The sequence below is a fragment of the Adiantum capillus-veneris genome, chromosome 28, assembly GCF_014529385.1.
Source record: "Adiantum capillus-veneris isolate H3 chromosome 28, ASM1452938v2, whole genome shotgun sequence".
Lineage (NCBI taxonomy): Eukaryota > Viridiplantae > Streptophyta > Polypodiopsida > Polypodiales > Pteridaceae > Adiantum > Adiantum capillus-veneris.
In genome coordinates, this window is record NC_140958.1 from 92,980,899 (window position 1) to 93,004,065 (window position 23,167).

General features: G+C 41.8%; 1 pseudogene; it reads right to left on the reverse strand.

The window, feature by feature from the left end:
• Window positions 1–5,770: 5,770 nt before the first annotated feature.
• LOC147420890 (serine/threonine-protein kinase-like protein CR4) overlaps window positions 5,771–23,167 on the reverse strand; it is a 116,907-nt pseudogene continuing 99,510 nt past the window's right edge.

Sequence of the window (23,167 nt, forward strand, 5' to 3'; positions counted from 1 at the left end):
AATGGTTACTTATCTGCTTTCTTTGGATAATCTCCTATTTCCAATTGATGCTATCACTTTTTTGTTTTCTTGGTATAACCTCATTAAATTGAGCACTGGAGTGAGAGGTCATTTTTACAATTGATTTTTTCACTTCCGTTCTTTCTTGGATAAACTCATGAAAGCGAGCAGTGGAGCAATCATTTTCAACTACACATTAGTCCTCTATAAGTGTTTAAAGTAGCAAAAGCAAACAATTTGCATAAATATTAGAAGGGTTTTGTTCTCTAGGATCTTTCTCCCAAGATGAGATCGTTCTTGTAAAACATAATCCTCCATGTATTTTGAAACCATTTGTAGATTTCGCTAGCCATGCTGCTTTTAATCGCGCAGTCATGAGAATCTTAGTGCCGATAAGAATAGTCCCCCCATACGACCTTCCACAGGTAAATCTTCATCATAAGGGGCCATTGGGGGCCCCATATGGTACTGGCTATCATTGCCCACCTAGATTCTATTCATTGCTTCTACCATTGTTTATAGAGAGAGGAAAACCAATCTATTTTAAGCATCAAGTTGTAGTAGATTTCCTTCATTTGCATTTTAAAGAAATTTCTATTTGAAGGCCACTACCAAGCTTTCCACGCAAATTCAATCTCACAAATAAGCATCAAAACATTATAGAGATCTTCGACAACTCTGTTGACTAGAAGAATTTCAATTCTATTGAGGTGAAAATGGGTAGTTAATTGGCCTGCTTCCTTTCACCTTGTATTGTTGCCATCCCAAAATTGAGCTAGATGATGAAGCCCTTTGTTATTCATATTCTTGGAAATCTCTCTCCAAAATTGATTCAATAGTTTCTTACCCATATTAGATAGCCATGGGGACCATTGTGTTATAGAATTTTGGAAATACCTGGAGGCCTCACCCATCCAAGAGTGTCTACTACTCTATTAGCCTTACAGACTGGCTCGCCTATGGTACCACCTAATCTCAACTTTACCAACTAAGGTGGTAGCGGTTTTCGTGAATCACTAACTCCTTCCATGGGCCACCTTAGAGAAGAGCTTTACCTTGTCAATCATTTCCCCTATCATAAGGGCCCTTGCCTAGTCTTGTTTAGTGACTACAACAAAAACTTAGGGCACTAGGCCTCCACATGAACTTCAAGGTTGAGTATCCCAATATTGCCTTGCTCCTTGGATCTAGCAATATACTCCCATTTGGCCCACTACCATGGAAACTAATCTTTTGTGTTGTTCTTCTAAAGGAAATTTTTCATTCGTTTTAGACATTTATCTAGTTACATTTAGCTATGTTTAGAAGCGAACTAGTGAAAGATATGTAAGTGATCATAGACAAATTGATTACCTTCATCTTGCCCTAGAAGGGGAGAATCATTTACTCCCTCCGATGCATCTTGCTCCATTTTTGTCCAAAACCCATAGGAACATTTTCTTGTGAGTGATGTTGATCCCAAGCAGGGCCCTAAGGTGGCAGAAGACCTTTCCTTTTGCGACAATCTTTCCAACCATTTAGATAGGTCAAACAAGTCAATTTTTGAGAGAGAGATCAATCTTGATTTGTCAATATTGTACATTGACCCTGAGGTAGTGACAAACATTTGAATGATCTCCAGGGCCTTTCGTAGCATCAAAGGGCTAGCTTTCATGAACAGCCAGGAGTCGTTGGTGAAGAGTTTAACAAGAAGCTATTTGTTTCTTGGTAAAATCAACCCTTGGATCACCCCTTTTGTCTCACTAGCTTTTAGCATATTGAGACAATGGGATGGGAACCAATGGCAAACAACACCGGGGCAAGCGAGCATCCCTGTTTGGTTCATCTTTTTACTAAAAGCATTAGGGAAAATTTGGACTCACAAAGGGGCCTTATAAGGAGTTTGACTTCCTCTCTCATGTCCAAAACGGGCGTGCGGTAAAAATTTTGCAAATCAACTCTAAACTTGGCGGATATTTGACAGTTAGAATCGACTCTTCAAGATCTTTCTATTGATATATAGCACGCCACGAGATTCATCATATTTTGAAAGATTCTATTTTTGATAGTAGCTCAAAGTGGCTACCCTCTCCCAGGGTATTGACCAACATATGTAGCCGTGGCCCAAAAACCTAGTGATTTCATGACGTCTTCGATGAAGAATTAGGCAATTCGGCCATATGCTTTATCCACGTCAAGTTGTAGAAGGATGCATACTTGATTGGTGAAGATTGCATGCTTGATGTTGATCATAGCTACTTGAATATTAACATAGATTTATATTCCTTTGATAAATCCATGTTGGTGTTGGGTGATAGCTTTATCAAAGAGGGAAGAGAGCCAGAGGGCAATAACTTTGGCAATAATCTTGTATGCTACCATCATCATGGTAATGGGTTGTTGGTGTTTCACTTGGGAGTAGCACATTTGCTTTGGAAGCTTGTATTTTCTCTCTGTATTACCTAATGAATGTTCAAAGGAAGTCTTCATTCCATTGTATTGAGTACACTATATTTAATTTAGTTAGTGCTATGGTGTCATACACAATGATGAATACTACAATGGCTTACCCACTTTAGCTCTTACACCCCCTTGGAAATTTTCTCAAGAGTAAGACCATCAGAAAAGGCACCACGAACACATGCATGAGTGGGTTTGATCCTTAAGGATCGATGTTTAGTAGAAGGCCTTACCACGTGTCCAACTACAAAGTGTATTCGAGCATCGTGTACAATCATCTCCATGTGAATTGGCCTAAGGTTACAGAGTCACATGTCCTTTTTTGGGTCGAACGTGATTCTTAATTCAATAACCGCTTCTAAAAATATTTAAATCCTTCATCAAACATAAAGGTACAAAACCAAAAAATTTGAGAATTTGGCGAATCCATTGGTCCATAAAAGGCCGAATTTGGTTTTAGAAGATGAACAATTATGTAAATGACGAGTCGAATGTCAAGGGTCGGATGCCTTGTACTAGTGTACTGGGTATATATAGATCCTTGATTTTTCACCATCATAGATTTGAGTTGATATACATTGTCACTACACAATATGAGATCTATAATCCTGAATTGGGTGAAAATAGCTTTTATATATTGAAATGGATGCATAAGGGGGCTACAATCCTTGATTGGGTACAAGTAGATCTAGCTAGCCACACACAAAGAGAAAGACTTGGTGCCTACCTACTTGTACCCAATCCTTGATTGGGTACAAGTAGATCTAGCTAGCCACACACAAAGACAAAGACTTGGTGCCTACCTACTAGTGTGACATGGTCCTAATGTCTGTTGATGCCGATTTTCTTGTGATATTTATGCACCCAACCCAATTATAACAAGTGATAAATCATGAGGTTTGCCTCCAATAATGTCAAACAAAAGAGGAAAAATTTGATTGTTTGTGCCATCAAAGCAAGCATCTAGCTTTTACCCAAAAAATAATGGAATAGAATGAATTAGAGAGTTATCTCACAATAATAGTCACCATGAAAAAGGGAGAGATACTCAAAACAATGTGAAGTAGTGATTCCTTGATACATACTACCACAGCGCCTTTGCTACCTCTCATGCTTGCAATATTGTTCATAGGAAATTACACATTAAACATAGCACTTTCAAATCTCTTTGATCTTCCTACTAAGAAGTTGTAATAGAGTTGGAACATTACAAATAGAACCATAATGGCAAGAATAAGAGGTGACCGCTCTCTTTACTTTTATGAGAAGTAGATACCAAAAACCCAAAGTCCAATCCTAGACCAAAGGCAAGCCACAAAATTAGAGCAGTGGCCCTTGAGCACCCAATACCATTTGACACATGTATGATTTTCACACCTTATTCGCAAGGAGTTTTAAGAAGATCGTTTTTATATCCTACCACCACAAACATTGGGCAACTACTACCTATAGGCAGCATCAACCATATAGATGACCATTCAAATGAGTATGGCGTAGGTCTTTAGTAACAAAACCTTACAACATTGATCTAGTCACTTGGGACATAAAATGAGGAAGGAGGAACTAGAAATGGGGATGGACATGAATTGCGAATCTCTACTCATTGGAATCGGACCTCAACCAAGAACAAAAGGACCCAACAATGGCTATGGAAACATCAAGACGTGCTAGCATAAAAAATGTATATTCAAGATTTATGTAGTCCATACAATCAAAAACTGTTTTCTAGATTCAACCATCTCCACATCCATCTGAATTAGTGACATGGGTATTAAGCTGCAGCTACACCGGCATCCATCTGAATGAGTGACATGGGTATTAAGCTGCAGCTACACAGACATCAAGAAATGTTGTCAATCAACCTACACAACCTCTCAAGAAGCCTAGGAAACAATATGCCAAATTGGACCTCCACAAACATAGCACCACCTATTCTTCGATGTCGAAAATGTGTGCCATACCTTATAAGACCAAAATTCATACTACCTTTAATGCCCAAGTAGCTGGTCCCTCACTAAGCTTGCCAAAGATTACCCATATATCAACTTTTCCATATAAAGACAATAGCTTTGGATATCTTGCACATTGCTTAATGATAAATGTATATCTTGTAAACGGGGAAATTTACATGGCCCTAGTGATGCCCAAGTAGAGGTGATATTCATGTAGCCACTATTCCTTGAACAAGTACCTCTGTGTCTTAGAAATTTCTAGGTTCGATGCTTCCTACAACAACAACCACGTCAGATACTCAATTTAGACTTTGTTGTTTTGAACAGCTACCTTAAAAAAAACATGAAAAGCTCGTCAACATATGAATATTATTGGGTTCTATGAGGTATGCTAGTGTTTTGAACAACTCGATGAGCAAAATGCAACTCTTGTAGAAGCTAGGGTGGCAAATAAACCACCATGGGCAAGCACTTTGAGCAGGAGTTGGGGCACATGACGCAATAAGTGCAACACTGCTTCAAGCACTTTGAGACGAAATGTCTTGTTGGAATAAGGAAAGGCAAGCATTCATTAGAGCTAAAAACAACTTTAGTAAAAATGCTATGATGGATGTAGTTTGCATAGAATCACACACCAAACAAGGCTCTCCTTGGACATTGATTGTTCAGCCACACATGGTGCACAATGAGAATAGGAGAGGAGAGAAGCATGGTGCTTATCATTACCGCAGATCCAATATTTTTTTTTTGATAGTGTGAAGGATGCGACATTGTTCCTCATGCACTACGGGTGATAAGTCTTTAATGACTACATAGAAATTACATGAAATCAGCGCGATTATGTTGGTGCCAAATTTCATACGTGCCAGCTTGGAGTAGGATTACCAGCAATCTCATGTAAGGAGGGTTCCTGCATCCTGGCAACAAACCATGGTTTTTCTCATGTTGTTTCTGGAGTCACACAACCAAATATCCAACCCCTTGCTTGGCTAACTTGTAGCCAGTAGGTTGAAAGTAGATAACGCAGCCCCAGCTTGAGACATTGAACGGGGAGCGAGACGTATCACCAACTCGTCCTCTTGATAATGATACATTGGTATGAGAGAGCCTTCTCTTTCTCTATAGCTATTGGTGTAGCTATCTACAACAACAACTAGAGATGAAATTGCGGTTCTAGGGGCTCTATGATGAGTAAAATTTTGCTTTCCCAACTGGTATTAGGGCTCTTATAATGGAGCCACATAACAAGTACACCCACAAAACCAAGCCTCACTGGACACAAAAATAGAGGGTAGATGGAAGAGACTAGGGCCTTCCCCTATCAGTTGTAGTATGCAATACATGAACTCAACTCAAAAATTGGAGCTCAAAAACAGCTATCAGAAAAGTTTCTCCCCCTGCTGTCGGTCCTCTACATCGTGGTTTGATGCAGGTATAGATATAGCAATGTCAACACTCCCATCCATTTCATTATCAGAGAGGGAGCCCCATTGTAGCGAGGAGTTGATGCTTGGGAAGGTGAGAGAGGAAGGATTTATGTGATCTTCATGATCTTTTGTGGCCTCCAAGGAGTTGGCATCAAACATGGACCTGCAAGAAGATTTTTGAGATGATTTGTAGTTCAAATGGTTGCTTCCTAAGACCTGTGAGGGTGCATGTGGGTAGATGCGTGCGTGCGTGGTTCGGTGGTGTGCGTGCCGAGAAGGGAAGGAGAACGAGAGTGTGGGTGGAGCAACAACAGGAAGTATATGTATGAGGATCTCCTTATTGACATGTACATAATAAATAAGGGTATGTACACACGATGGGCACTCAATTGGACACTGGACGTCCAGCCTCAGACAAAGGTGCAACACCTTTACCCTAACAAACTCTCACTTAAAGTCGATGCACTGATAAGTGAGCCCTACTAGCTAAACTACTAGTATGTATAAGAAACTAGGTGAGAGACTCTCTCAACCTATGCCCACTGGCTCACTCATTCGATCTACATGCAGTCGTATCGGCTCTAGTGGCAGGCGAGCATCTACACTAGAGCCTGTATTAAATCCCGCAGAAAATTTTGTATGGTCTGTAAAGCTCCTCAAAGAAACATGCTAGTGGAAATCACCGTACGATTGACAATCCCTACTGCAAATTCTCGCACTGCATCTGCTAGGTTCAGCCTCGACACTAGTAGATCGTACATGAGACGTCCGAATGCTAACAAAATCTGCACAAACATACATGTCCTAGCCTCTTGTGTGCTATCTGCATGCATTGCAACATCAGGACTACTCATCATGTATGGATGTGTCACTGTCAACACTGGGATGGCTAGGTCCCTCTCACCCATAGGTGAAACCGTGTGTCCTGGTATCAACTCATCAGTCTCTAGCATGAGAATATCCAAGAACTCCATGTCTGTCATCTATGTCTATGTCTCTAAAGAGTAGACCTGCTTTACCTCTACCTACACAAACTCTGACAACACCTGTTGTGTCTCACTAAAGCACCATTGCTCTACCTCTGTCTCTATAGAGTCTATTGGCACGTCCTACACAGCTAAATGCTATGTCTCGTGAGCATAGTGGAGCTCGCCTGCAAAGGACACACGTTGTCAAAGAGTTGGAGGTCTTGCCTGGAAGGCGCCGGGCCTCTAGCTGTGAGGGTTTGTGGGGAGACTGTGAAGCTTTTCACTTAAGCGAGCTTAGTCTTTGTAGAAAATACATTGTGTGTAGCCATTGGGATCTTACACGCAGGCACACACATATGCACACGTGAAACCCTCAAAACAAGACAAAGATAAAAACATCAAGGCTTTGATCGTATCTAATCAAAGGTAAGATGAAAGGGTTCAATGATGCATTTATAACAGCAAGTCGTTGTGCTCCAAATAGACTGCGAATGGTTCTTTGAAACTGTAACTTAGTGCTTCCAAAGATGTAGATATTTTGCCTAGCGATAGGAATGAGCCGTGTATACAAGTCTTCTTGGTTCATAGTAATATTAAGAAAGCAAGACTCAACCCCTAGAGGAGAATAAATATGTGCACATCCAAAGAATTAGAGTAGTCTAGTAGTGGAAAAATAAGAGGATGTGGAGAAAGAAGAATTTCTTGCAGTCTTTCCGGCCCAAAGAGAAACACAATTCTCTGTTGGAAGTGGATTTTACGGCTAATACAAACATTAATTCTAATATGTTGCACAAAGTGAAAGGGTTGAAAAGTTACACCATTGGGGTTATTCATCTAAGAAATCTCAGAAAGTAGTCAAAACAATGGAGGAAAGAGATAAGAGAGACAACCAACACACAAAGACCCACACAAGCTTAATCCAAAGAAGTGAAGCACACCTCAAGACTTGTGGTATTGTAGCCAACTTAATGAAGTAGATGATGGGTAGTAGTCCCCAACACCGTTTGCAAGACACCAACAATGCGTCTTTATTGATGAAAGAAGGTTACATAGAGTGTATGAATATTACAAGTGAGGAGATAGAAGACTTGAGGCATGAAGTAGCAAGCTCAAGATGTTTTGGGCTGAGATTGAGAGAGAGTTTTCCTCACGGAGATGGCTAGGAGGTTGGGTGATGGCTTGATAGAGTGGCTTGATTATGGGGATTGCTTGAGCGCTTGGTTGCTTGATGGTTTGCTTGATGATCAAGTGAGGAGCAAAAGGCTCTTTTTATAGGTGAGGTTGCCTCTTGAAGAAGATATTTGCTTAGAAATATCCAAGGGATTTTTGCGACAAGTGTCTCCCTTTTCAAAAATATCTTGAAATTATCTTCAAAGTTTCTAGATCTTTCTCTTCGAGAAATATCTAGAGGTTCTTCTAGATCTTTCTAGAGGTTCTTCTAGATCTTTCTCTTCAAGAAAAATCTAGAGGTTCTTCTAGATTTTTCTCCAAATATCTTCTTCTTGCCTCCATAAGCCTCCAAGAGTAGCTTTATAAAAAATTGACAGAGAGCTTGGCATGCATCATGGATGACATCAAAAAAACTCGTAACCACTTTTCTAGGGGATTTTTCTAGGTCCATAATCACTCCAAAGTGCACCTACTATGTGTAAAATGATACCTCATGGGGTATACTATGACTAAGGCCACTTTTGGCCATGCTATACATGTCATATACCACCTAGAATGCCTAGTAGATAGGAGGTATATTTTATAAGCTCATTTCATCATGGCTCCAAGAAGAGGTTCACAAAGAAGCTCGGGGTCAAAGCCCGTTCCAACAAGAGTGACACATCAGACTTCGACTAGCTTTTTGCATGCTAAATAGAAAATGCGTATAGTTATACACACTTAAGGTATACACATAAAATCCATAATATTGTAGGGCTTAGCTTGCGTTCTCACTATACACGTGCCACGGCACGACATCCACCTCCTCTAAACCTGCACATCCTCCGGTATGTGCCACAGCCAATGTTTGCAGGTTGACTCTCTTGGAGTTTCTTCTTCTTCATCTTCACTGGGTGATTCCAAACCTTCATTCTTGCTTACTCGATCAGCCAGATGACTATCCTCTCTTCTTTTAAATACCTTGATTCTCTTTCTTGCAATGGGTATCTTTATCTCTGTTCCTTCGAATTCAGTCAGGGTGTAAGTGGCATTGTCATGTACGTACCTGACTATATACGGTCCAAACCATCTTTTTAAAACCTTTCGCATGACAGTATGCTGGTTATCAAGACTACTGTCATACACTAAAACCCAATCTCCTTGCTTAATTTCCTTCGTTCTTAGCCTGTGTCGTCTATCAAAGTAGTCCTTGCTTTTCAACCTGGCACTCTTCAATCTTTCTTTTGCAACCTCAATGTCTTCAGGCCTTCTTTCTAGTTGTCTTATACGCAAGGCAAGGAGCTCTTCTCTGGTAAGCCCATCTTGCCAAGGTAGCACATTTCATGTGGAAATGGTCTCTTCAATGGGCATTACACGCTTTTGACCATACATCAATTCTGCAGGCATGTAGCCAATTACTGAGCTGTGTGTCGTGCGATCAGTCTATAGAGCATATGGCAATAGTTTTGGCCACTCACTAATTCTCCCTTCACAAGCTTTAGCCAAGGCTTTGATGATTGCTTTATGCCCTCTTTCACTTTTTCCGTTGCCTTCCGGATTGTAAGCAATGGTAAGGGAAAGATAGATTCCTATCCTGGAAAAAAATTTCCTTGCTTCCTTGGCATCCAGCTCTCCTCTGTTTGCAGTTATCTTTCCCACACAACCATAGCGGCAGATTACATCCTCAAGGAGAAATTTACATACTGCCTCTGCAGTCTTTGTCCTTAAAGCTCGCCCTTCAACCTGATTAGTCAAGTCTTCTCTTGCAAGAACCAAGTACCTCATCTGCTAGAGTCCTAAAGGCATGGTGACTAGATCCACAACCCATTTGTAATGCATGGCTAGTGGATAAGTAGGATGTAACCCATCACAATGTTGCACATTTGAATACATTTGACATGTTACACATGGTTCCACAAAGTGGGATACGTCCTTGTACACACCTTTCCACCAATACCTTTCCTTGAAAAGGTTTCCCACACACCACGGTGTCCAGCCCATAGGTTCTCATGAAACTCCTGCATGAGCTTTACTTGACTCTATTTGTTACATACTACCCTTTATGGTATAGCACCCTTCTGTTTTGGATGTTTCCATAAGTAACCATCCTGCAAAAAGTACCCATATGCTTTTCTGCGTATCCTCTTAAACTCATGCTCAGACCAATCACCCTGTTTTGTTAAAGTACTCAAATAACGACCAATAAGCAACCGATCTCCTTCATACCCATCTTCTAAAAACAACTCAAGTGCACTAGGTGTGCCAACATCATTATGCTCAACATTATTAATGGAGTAGAATATTGTACCTACATCTTCACTATCATCTACCATGTCTTGCTCATCCTCATACCTTGCCCTTGACAGCATATCCGCTACCGGATTGTCTTTTCCTGCAATATGCTTGAACTCTGGATTCAACGACTTAATGTAGGCAATCCATCTTAGCATGGCAATGTCTGGTGTTGAGAAGCTTGTAATCATTCCAAGGAGTGGCAGACAATCTGTTTCCACAACCACGTATGCTCCAATCAAGTACTCCTTTTCACTCTTTAGTGTTGTAACCATGCCCCACAACTCCCGTTTTACCTGTGGGTAGTTCCTTTGTCGAGTACTTAGAACCTTGGCTCCAAACCTTACCACATACCTATGTCCCTCTTCATCATCCTGCCCTATTGCCCATCCAATTCCTGTCGGACTCGTATCCACTGTCACTATTACTGGCTTTCCAAACTCATAGTTTACCTTTCTTAAAGTTGGTGCTTGTTGTAGTAAATCCTTTAGCTTTCTCATAGCCCTTGCTTGTGCGTCTCCCCAATGAAACTTTTGGTTTTTCCTTAACAACTGATACAAAGGATCGACTACATGTGCATAATGTGGGATCCATATAACATAAAACACACATGCACCAAGAAATCTGCAAACTTCACTCATAGATATGCATACCTCCTTCATCTTTTGAATTGCAATCAATTTTTGCTGGACAAGGTCGTCTCCCATTGGGGCCACACATGTGCCCAACAATCAACACCTCTTTCACTCCAAACACAGACTTCTGTCCTGAGAGGGTAAGGTTCACCTCTTCCAGTCTAGATAGGATCTTGTCACAATCATTTATGTGTTGTGCCACAAAGTTGTGGCACCCCTTAGAATCCAAAGCTTCATCTTTATTACTTTCTTCACATCCTTTGATAGGAACATCATCAAGAAAAGGCATAGTTACTTGGGGAATAAATTCACATAAGACCTTATTCATATCGTTCATCATATGTGCAACCGAATTGGTTGCTCCCTATGGTAAGGTACACATCCTTACCAAACCCAAAGGTGTCCTCATGGTAGTCAGATCCCTGCTTTCCATTGCTAGTTGGAACTGATCATATCCTGAGTACAAATATCCCATAGAATATATTGCCCTGCAAATGCTTTTGCAAACTCATCCACAATTGGCCCTGTACCCATATTCCTGATTGTGACTTTGTTGACCGGCTGCATATCTTGGATGAAGTGCAAATCTCCATTCCTTTGGTACTGTGAACCACCTGTTTGAGTATGGAGCACATGAAGGCTCCAAAATACCCATCTTGATCTTCTCATTTAGCAGCTCAATTAACTTTGGTAAGTGAGCCTTTGGAACTGGTATTGGCCGTAAGTTCCAAGGTACATGAGGGATGGTAAAGATCACCATAGGAGCAACAATGGTAGGATCTACACATCCTATCTCATGTGGCTCAAATGCAAATGCTTTTCCATGTTTAGAGAGCATCTCTTCAAAACATTCCCTTTCAACCTGTTTGTAAACCTGTGTCCAATCCCTTTTGGATCTCTGAGACTAGGTTGCAAAGAAGCCTGTTCTAGCTTTTCCTTGCAGTCCTTTGGCAAAGGAAGTGCCACTGGTTTTACCTTCTTTGCCACAGTCTTGTACTTAGTGTCCACTTTTACTTCATGTTTTTGCTTTCTATCCTCCTGTTCCTTTTGAAATGCCTCAACCACATTGTACATTTCAAGTGAGCACACTTTCACTATCTCATTTTGGTCATGCGAAGGATAATCTACTATAGACTGCAGATCCTGTAATGTGTCCACAAAAGAAAACTCCTCAAACATACCTATTATGTTTTCATTGTTACCTAGCAGACCATGCTCTTTCCACTCCTTTTGTAGACTATGTATATGTTTGCGGGAACCTCGACTCAAGTTCTCACATTTTAGAAAAGAGACATATCCATATTATGTTAGACCTGTAAAACCTGTACAGAAATCCTCCTTTTGTGAGAACCTTTCCCTTTTTGTACCATCGTAATCCCGCTCTACAATGGTACCTGGCCAAAACCATTCTCTCTCGATGATCATAAAACTCTTTACTCAACCTGGGCAATGGGCGCTCTCGGAGACTGTCACGATTTCTTTCATGATTCACACAGACAGTGAGAAATTGAACAGCATGTTTTCCATCTTTACTTCTTATCCTAGCATAAGCAGAACCATCATCCATTACCTTTGTTTCTATTCTAACCCCTACAATGTAGGGTTGTCCAAGGATGAGATCATAAGAAGATGTGTCCTGTACAAAGAAATTCTGCTCTTCCTTTACATCTTCAATAGTCACTTTCACACTAGGACAAGCTGCATATAACTCACCTGATGAATTATTTGCTACCTTAACCATCCATCCATGATCTGTGTCCATTGGTAATTTGCACTTGTTGAATAAGCTCTTCGACATTATGTTTATTTCTGAGCCATGGTCAATTAAGACAACAAATGGCTCTTCAAGATCACCCACCTTGACCATTGTCTCTGTCGTAGCTCTTGCCCAATGATTCCTGGAAAAGTGACTTCTTGGAATGGCTTCGTACTCCTCATCTCCATTTGAAAACTTTACTTGCTTTGTTCTTCCAGAAGAATGGTAGCACCCTACAACATCCTCATCATGCTCTCTGTCTTCCACCTGTATTACCTGTGTCTTTAAGCTTTCTCCTTCAGATTGCAGCGAATGGTGTCAACAAGAGTTTGCCTCTTTCTCTTGATGATATCAATGATCTCCTCGTGAAACTTGCGCTTGGCTATGCCAAGGACCTCCCCCAAGGTAAACTCTATTTTGCTATTTAAAATTCTTTCTTCTAGAACTTTCTTTAAGTCTATAGCAGCCTCAATATCAGATTGTAACTTATAAGTTGGAGTTTTAGGTTTGCCTTTTGATGACTCCTTTTTCCTCCCAGTTGTACTTTCTTCCATAGTCACTTCAGGCGGGGGTGCTTCCTGTGTCGGAGGTGCTCGAGGAGGTATTGTGTCGCTTCTTCTAGTAATTCTTTTTTATGGTCCTTCATCACCACTCTCTCGCCTACGCTTTTCTTCCACAAACACTTTGTTGTTTTGACATCTTGCAATATAGGCATGCACTGACAAGGAGTCCACAGGGTCATTCCATCCTGTTTCTAGACGGATACAGTCACCTGCTTCATGTAGGACTTCTCTTGTAAGCTTCCCTTTCCTTGCTAGCTCCATAGCACTTGGCCATAGCTGACCATTTTCTTCAAAAATCCTCAATGGTTCAATCTTGACTGCATAAGTAGATGCCTCGGATGCAGAGATGGCATGGGTAGTGGCCATATCCTCTACCAGACTCTGCATTCCTCCTTTCCCAAATTTAGTCCTTAAGGATAAACCTGTCTCCCTTAAGTGAATCTTCCCATCCTTAAAGAAGACAAGATCTTTTCTCAAAGCTTCACTGAAGCTGTCACACTCTCTCCTAGCATGCTCTGTGCTATCACACCATATGCATCTATGAACAAAACCTTCTTTAGGTTGTTGTTTTTGCCTTGAAGATGGTGCCAATGGTTGCCCCTTCTCTTCAAGCTTTGTGAGTTTTACTTTTAAATCCCTCATACCTTTCATAAGCTCATCTATTACAGTGTCATCAACTTTTGGAAGTATAAAGGAAGAATGCTTTACCATCTTTTCAGAAGCTGTGGAGATAGATGGTGCACTACCAACAACCATCTTATCCCATCTCCTTTGGCGCTTGGCAAGTAATGAAACAGCAGCTTCAACTTCGTTCCAATCTGTCTTCAGTCCCTGCTCAGCATCTTTGTCCTCAAGAAGTAGCTCCAATTGCTCCTAGAGCTCCTTTCCTGTTGCTTGTAAGAAGAGCTCTGTCTTTTCTGAGTCAAGTGTGGCCTTCTCTATCCTTGTGAGTTGAGCATATCGTCGCTCAAACTCCCTGAGTAGCTCTGTTGGAGAGAGCCCCTCCTTTGGCTTGGCTACCCACTCCAAGAAAGCTCTCTTTGTTACTCTCTCAGAGTCCTCCATGAAATACTCCTCCTTCATCGCTAGCTTGAACTCCTCCCAATTTCTTCCATGCTCATTCCTGATTCCTCTCACATGCTCTCTAATCTCAGGAGTCACAACGAGATCAAAGCTTTGGAGCATCTCATCTTGTGGCACACGATGCAACTCCATCTCCTTTACATAGCCACGAAGATACTTTGTCACATCTTTCCCATTAAACTGGTCCATTTTGTGCACCACTGCTTGAATAGCTTTGGTTGCTGACACTTCTCGTCTTTCTGTAGCATGTTGTTGTTGCATAAACAAGGCAAATTCTTGAAACATTTGCATTGTAGCGGGATCAAAAGGCATACCTTGCTGCTGCGAATGATGATCACCCATGGTTGAAGTAGCTTGCAGATCCCCACTAACTCACCCTAAAAAACTTCGCGTCGGGTTCACCAAAAAGTGTGTCAAAGAGTTGGCGGTCTTGCCAGGAAGGCGCCGGGCCTCTAGCTGTGAGGGTTTGTGGGGAGACTGTGAAGCTTTTCACTTAAGCGAGCTTAGTGTTTGTAGAAAATACATTGTGTGTAGCCATTGGGATCTTACACGCAGGCACACACATACGCACACGTGAAACCCTCAAAACAAGACAAAGATAAAAACATCAAGGCTTTGATCATATCTAATCAAAGGTAAGATGAAAGGGTTCACTGATGCATTTATAACAGCAAGTCGTTGTGCTCCAAATAGACTGCGAATGGTTCTTTGAAACTGTAACTTAGTGCTTCCAAAGATGTAGATATTTTGCCTAGCGATAGGAATGAGCCGTGTATACAAGTCTTCTTGGTTCATAGTAATATTAAGAAAGCAAGACTCAACCCCTAGAGAAGAATAAATATGTGCACATAGAAAGAATTAGAGTAGTCTAGTAGTGGAAAAATAAGAGGATGTGGAGAAAGAAGAATTTCTTGTAGTCTTTCCGGCCCAAAGAGAAACACAATTCTCTGTTGGAAGTGGATTTTACGGCTAATACAAACATTAATTCTAATATGTTGCACAAAGTGAAAGGGTTGAAAAATTACACCATTGGGGTTATTCATCTAAGAAATCTCAGAAAGTAGTCAAAACAATGGAGGAAAGAGATAAAAGAGACAACCAACACACAAAGACCCACACAAGCTTAATCCAAAGAAGTGAAGCACACCTCAAGACTTGTGGTATTGTAGCCAACTTGATGAAGTAGATGATGGGTAGTAGTCCCCAACACCGTTTGCAAGACACCAACAATGCGTCTTTATTGATGAAAGAAGGTTACATAGAGTGTATGAATATTTCAAGTGAGGAGATAGAAGACTTGAGGCATGAAGTAGCAAGCTCAAGATGTGTTGGGCTGAGATTGAGAGAGAGTTTTTCTCACGGAGATGGCTAGGAGGTTGGGTGATGGCTTGATAGAGTGGCTTGATTATGGGGATTGCTTGAGCGCTTGGTTGCTTGATGGTTTGCTTGATGATCAAGTGAGGAGCAAAAGGCTCTTTTTATAGGTGAGGTTGCCTCTTGAAGAAGATATTTGCTTAGAAATATCCAAGGGATTTTTGCGACAAGTGTCTCCCTTTTCAAAAATATCTTGAAATTATCTTCAAAGTTTCTAGATCTTTCTCTTCGAGATATATCTAGAGGTTCTTCTAGATCTTTCTAGAGGTTCTTCTAGATCTTTCTCTTCAAGAAAAATCTAGAGGTTCTTCTAGATTTTTCTCCAAATATCTTTTCCTTGCCGCCATAAGCCTCCAAGAGTAGCTTTATAAAAAATTGACAGAGAGCTTGGCATACATCATGGATGACATCAAACAAACTCGTAACCACTTTTCTAGGGGATTTTTCTAGGTCCATAATCACTCCAAAGTGCACCTACTGTGTGTAAAATGATACCTCATGGGGTATACTATGACTAAGGCCACTTTTGGCCATGCTATACATGTCATATGCCACCTAGAATGCCTAGTAGATAGGAGGTATATTTTATAGGCTCATTTCATCATGGCTCCAAGAAGAGGTTCACAAAGAAGCTCGGGGCAAAGCCCATTCCAACAAGAGTGACACATCAGACTTCGACTAGCTTTTTGCATGCTAAATAGAAAATGTGTATACTTATACACACTTAAGGTATACACATAAAATCCATAATATTGTAGGGCTTAGCTTGCGTTCCCACTATACACGTGCCACGGCACGACAATGTCTCCTCTCTCACTCAAAGTATGACTTCAACAAAATCGAGACTATGTCGTCTTGGACCTCAGACGCATGCATAGGATATACCAAGCCACTATGGGCTCCTCTGGCAATCACTAATGAACCACAATACATCTGAAAAGACTCCTCTCTAAGAAGGGTCTGACATCAAAAATCTATTAATTGTCTCACTGAGATAAAACTCTATCTCAGATGAGGAACATAATGCACATGTCGTAGTGTGTATCATGCACCACTGGGCAAAGACAAACAAACATCTCATGCACCCTCTATGTCACATGCTGAGCCATCAGCAAGTCGCACGCAACCAAGTCTCCCACTAGAAAATGTGATGAATCACTCACAACATGGAGTGACGTGGAAAGCAGCATGGCTATCTAGTAACCACTATGGAGAAAGTATGCTATCCATAGACATACCTGCAAGAGGTACACTCGAGGCAAGCATGACATCACCGTCAGTCGCATAGACTGCCACTATAGTTGTCTCTCTAACATGTGTCAAAGCCGTATATGCATCACGCATACATCTTCGTTGTTGTCTCATACATCTGAAACAATGGCGCCTAATGTGTCATGTGTGACCACAATGCCAACATCGTACGTATCGGCAAGAATGAGACCACCGTCTCTCACTGTCACACATGTTTGCTGCCATAAGTGAATGCCAAAATGGCAACAAAGTGGGAGACCACTCGACCACTACACAATCATGAGAACCATGACCAATTGCATTAAAACCGATGCTCGCATATGCATAAAATAGCTCCTTAATTTGCTATCTGCAAGCATAAACTGGGACAAGCATCTCAACCAAGAGTAAAGCGCATAACTATATATGCAAGTAGATAGAAAACTAGCTCAAAATGCATCCCACAAGAGAAACTGCCTGTAAAAATCTGCAAAAAACTTGTGAAATGTGTGACTGTCTATTTGTAGAATGGTAATTGTCTATCTGTAGCCACACAAGCATACGCTAACCTCACTCCTGCGAGAATGGGTACAAGAACACCAAATTGGGTCCAAGCATCAGAGTGAGAGTAAATACTCGATCACTGTCAAAGTGGGAATATATCGACCACTGTACAAGATGGCATAACACTACAAAATTTTATGGCGAGACGACGGGGAAAAATGAACAGGCTTTCTTTTGCAAAATGAGCCAAAACTAAACACAAATGGCAAGCCAAAAAACTGCAGATGACTGCCACGTGGAAGTAAACTCAACCACTAAACCATAAATGCAAATACTTGCAAAACATGGTGAGAATTTGGGGACAAATGGACAGAATTTTCCTTGTATTTTGAGCAAAATCTCACCAAAAAGCTCCACCAAGACAGACACTCAGTGTCTTGGTAAACAGATTCACAAATGGCCTACATACACTGTGAAAAGCTTTGCAAGACAACTTACTCTTGACCGAGTGGCTCTGTATACCTATCCAAAAAACGCTTGTAAACCTGCGAACCTAGAACCTACGAGCTATACCAAGCTCAAGTTGTATCCACAAATGTATACATAGCATGAAATTGCACAAGCTTGTGCCAAAAGCTCTCTAGAATGCTCCACACAATTGTACATGAGCACTACATGCATTGTATTAGCTGTGCTAGAAAGACTATGCAATCTGTGAGCAAAACTACTGGCACACACTACCTCATCGATTGATAAACTCATTGATCGGAAACACCTACTAGAGCTGAGCACGCTCAAGGGAAAAACCTACTCTATAATGGGCCATCGGAGCCGAATGTGTTGTATGTGTGTCGTTGAAGCCAAATTGGAGAATCGTCAAAGCCAAAACGTCGTAGAGAGTACGTCGAATCCGGGCCGCTCCGGATGGGGACTAAAGGAGAGTCGATACCGCTCTCGCTCGTCAGTCTCTTGCAATGTTGAGGTCGGGATGTCGGGGTGTTGAGGATGTGCATCAGAGCCGAATCAGCTCCGGAATGAGCGTGGGAGGGAAGCCGATGGCGAAGTTGTGCTAGAGCGGAGCCAAATTCCTATGTTTGCTCTCGCCATGTCAAAGTCAAGAAGAACCTAGTCGATGTCGCCTTCCACCGTGAGATGAAAGTGATCATCGAAGCCGTAGTCGCCAATGCTCAAAGAAAAACGTGAGGTCGCGGCCGCCAAAGTTGGTGTCGTAACCAATGTTGAGCCGTTAAAAACCGATCCACTGCAAATCACTGAGAAAATGGTCTTCGGAGCCAATCTGCTCCGAAAATGTCGAGAAGAATGCCGAAAAAAGAAGCTATCACTGAAAAAGTGTGTTTCCGATTTGTCGAGACATAACCGCCATCATCAGAGGCAATCTGATTCCAGGTGGCAGCCGAGCTTACTCACCGCTAAGGGTGGCCGATTGCCAACGCGTCGAGCTAGGGGGGTGTCATTCTCTCGCTTTTGCTTGTCCATGACCAAAGTGTGTGGTGCGAAACTGTGAGAGAGAGAGAGTGTGTGTGCGCGCGCGCGCGCGCGCGCGCATCAACACACACTCCCCTTTGCAGTTCCTCTCTGGCTGCCCAAGAGTTGTTGCAGTCGGCCCCATCTCTACCAATGCTGCTACCCAAGAGTTGTTGCAGTCGGCCCCATCTCTACCAATGCTGCCTGTGGTTGCTCGAACTATCTACTGCAAGACTTTAATTTTTCCCCTTTTTGGGCCTTAATTTGCCTACTCTCTGCCAGCGCTGCAGCTTCTGTGGCTGCCCGTGACCTGCTCAGTGCTTCAACTCTCTCTGTAGATCCGATGAGCTTTGCAGCCACTTCGATGTCTCTCAAAGCTTCCAACATATCAATCTTTGACTTAAGACCAAAGTCATCACTGTCATGTGGCACGGCCACAAGACCACAACATAGCTTCCGATAGTTTATGTCCAGAGGGTCCTCGTCATCACCTCCCCCTTGCCAGGATGCCCTGCTCGCTCCCTTTCACCAAGCTGCTTGATTCCCTTCAAAACCTGCTTTGATTTTCCTTTTGACTCTTACTTCAGCCTACAAATCCGATTTGACCTTGCTTCTATAGCCAACACAGAATTCTACACATTCCCTTGGACTTCCACTGTGCAGAGCTTCAGATCTTATTTCTTTTACCCAATTTGGCCTACAAGCTCTTGATCTTTACGTACAAGCTTCATCAAATCTCCACTGGCCCTGTTGCAAACTGTGCAAACTTCTTTGTGTCTTTCCATTGTTTCTTGCACAGATCCCAAATTCACTTTGAGATTCTCCAAGCCCGAAAGGGGTTGTGCATGTCGGGTTTGCGAGGTTCTTCTCATCTCCTCTAGGTGCAAGTGATCCTTGTCGGATCCACGCTAAACCACTTGATCTAACGCTACCAATCATAGAGCTATGTCGAGCTCCATCGTCGTTGAGGGACCACCATTGCCGCCAAGCCGTAACTCTGATACCACTTATGAGGGCGCGTGTGCATGGATGCGTGTGTGTGTTGTGCGGTATGGTGCATGCAGGGAAGGGGAGGAGCAACCTCAAGAAGTATATGTATGAGGAGCTCTTTATTCATATGTATATTATGAATAAGGGTACGTATACTTGGTGGGCGGGCGATCACGGACACCAGACATTCGGCCCCTGGTAAAGGTGCAGTGCCTTTACCCCAACAAGACAACCTCCAAGGGAAAGAAAGGTTGGGACTTTGAGTATATGACCATCAGCATAGCAAGGGCATGCCCTCTCTAAGGAGGTGGTAACCTTGTCCATAGAGGGGCGATCCTTATCCCTCATCTATATACACCGTGCTACTACACAAACAATCTTGTGAACTGCATCCAAGTTTGGGGGGTCCTTGAGCCTCAGATCCAATACACATTGCACTTGCACTTTCTTAAGCAGAGGAACTTTCCACTCAACAATGTTTCCCTCATCATACTCCATGTCAATAGCTTTGTGACTGCTCATAATCTCCGGAGAGGGAAGCATGGAAGCAAGTGCACGGAGGTAGCTAGGAGGGCACCCCGAGTGCCTTAGCACCTTGCACATTTCCCATATCTCATTAGTGCCAAGTGGATTCATGAGAGAATGACCAAAGCAAAAGTACGCGGAGAAGACATCACCGACAAAGAATGGGAGTTTGAACAAGGTTGTGTACCAAGGTAGAGTACTCATATACTAAAACCATATTGTATATATTTTTCTTGATTTTTTTTTTGTAACTGATAAAAGACCTTTTTCTATTTTATAGTGCCTTTCTTTTAACTCTATGTGGTCAAAGGGTCGACACTTTTGTACACGCCACATTGACGAGGGTCAAACCACCATGGATTGTGGCGTCATGGGCAACTTTGACACAGATGGTGATGAAGCCAGGTACTGTGGAACTATTGAAAGGATACTAAAGGTCAATTTTAGAACCTTTCATACCTTCATCTTCGAGTGCAAGTGTTTTGAGAATGGCCTCTACATGGGTATCTAGTGTGCATCACACGAGGAGGTATGAAAATTTAGTTTTGTCACGCAATGGTGAAGAGGTGAGTAATTATCTTCTTTACCCTTATTTTCTTGTAATATTAATTAAACCAATGCTACTCACTTTGAACTTCTCTTCTATAGGTCATCTATATCCCATCAATCCACCAACCAAAACTTTGGTTCGTAGTTCCTGTACACCTTGGGGGAGAACCATTTTTGCTACTAATGAGGTGGAGATCATCTTTGACCCTCTCCCACCCACTACTTGGGATGAGGGGGAGACATAGGAGAGAGAGAGATCAATGATTCAAATCCCATGGGTGCCAATCTTAGCGACGATGATTGCCATGATGATGATGATGAGATGGAGGATGACAAATTTGAAGATGATGAAGCCAACACATCCACAAACGACAATTCATTTCAACTCTCTTTATTGATATGGGAGCCATGGATTTGGAACTGGATGATGCTTCTTGTAGAGATCTTTAGGAAGATGATTCATAAACATTTTGTATACTTTAAGTTAATGAAAGATTTCGTGTCATCTATTCATCTCTCTCTCTCTCTCTCTCTCTCTCTCTCTCTCTCTCTCTCTCTCTCTCTCATTTTGTCAAAATATCAATGACAAAAAAATTATAATTTTTTGGAGTAATTATTCATGAAAAATTAAAAATGCTTTGTGCTTTTTTAAGAAAATAGATAAAGGTACATAAATTTGCATATTTTGGCTCCATATTATAGCGTGATAATGCTACAGACAATAACGACGGTTATAACCTCTTTTTCTCCCTCGCATCCACCTTCACACATTGCATTTTGGTGTTATTATGAGGTGTTATGGGTGCAACTGGAGCTAGCATTTTGTGTTGTGCGCAATGCGAGAATGCTTTGAAGAAGAGCTCCTTCATTGTGCTCCTTGATCAACACCATTTCATGACAAGAGAGCCCTTTGGTAGCACCAATACGTAAAGCTTTTCAGTATATGCAAACAATACATGGATGCAGTCGCTCGGGTGAAATGCGTGCGCTATTCGAGGAAACCATGCAAGCCTCTTTTGTTTTTGTGCACGATGCATGTATTACGTGGGTCAACATTAGTGATAAAGCGGTCACACACTTTGCATAATTTGATTTATTCAAATAACCATGGTTTCATGTTTCAATACCATTTTTGTCAATTTTTCAATCAAAAAATTTATGTTCTTTATATTCTTTTATGATCAAAATAGATAAAAACATCTAAATTTGAATTTTTTTGCACTAAGTGATGGTTCGATGGTGGAATCATGGTAAAAAGAGGGGTAATATCCATGGTAAAATTTAAACACCAAAAATTTTATGTCCCTTTCTCCTCTCTTTTTGTTGAATAGCCCATTTTGGACTCTCTCTCTCTCTACAAAGTGCGGTAAAATGCCGTGGTAAATGTTTTCATAGTTTCATAGTGACGCCTACACAAATTGTGTACAAACTCCCATCATCATCGGCAAGCTCGCTTTAGCGGTTGTGGTTGTGGCGTGTGTCTTGGCAACGACAATTTTCCTTGTCAGATACACGCTCGCCAAGCCAGAAGTTGCCACCGCTAATGGAAGTATGTATGTCCATGCAAAAGAAGCAGAGGGGTGTTTCAAGCAACAAGAAGGGCTCTTTCAGCTCCTCTTTTATGAAGGAGAGGCTGACATTGACAAAGCTCGAAGAACCCAAGATGTCAAGAGCAGAGGTGTTCAACTACCTAGAGTTGGAGCAAGCAACTGGTGGCTTTGACAAGGGGGATGTGGTGGGAACATAGGGAATTTCTCAACTATATATAGAGGAGTGCTTGGTGATGGTCACATAGTAGTAGTGAAGTGAGCTGCGATAGTGTCCATGTCTAGCCATCAACAGAAAGACTCAAATGAGTTCTACAATGAGCTTGATCTTCATGAGTTCATGGCCAATGTGACTTTGCATGAGCAGCTTCATGGCAACAACAACCATCAGTTTGGGTGGGTGAAGCGGGTAACCATTGCAGTTCAAGAAGCCCATGGATTGGAATACTTGCATGGTTATGCCTGCTCTCCAGGGTTCATAGGGATATAGAGTCCTCAAGCATTTTTCTTGATGATGAGTGGAATGCAAGAGTGTCATACTTTGGCTTATCTTTATTGGGTCCCATGGGAAATGACTCACCATTGTTGGAGCTTCCAGTGGTCACTTTGGGCTACCTAGACCTGAAGTATTGTAGGCTCTACTACTTGACAATGAAGACTGATGTCTACAGCTTTGGAATCTTGCACTCGGGATAGATC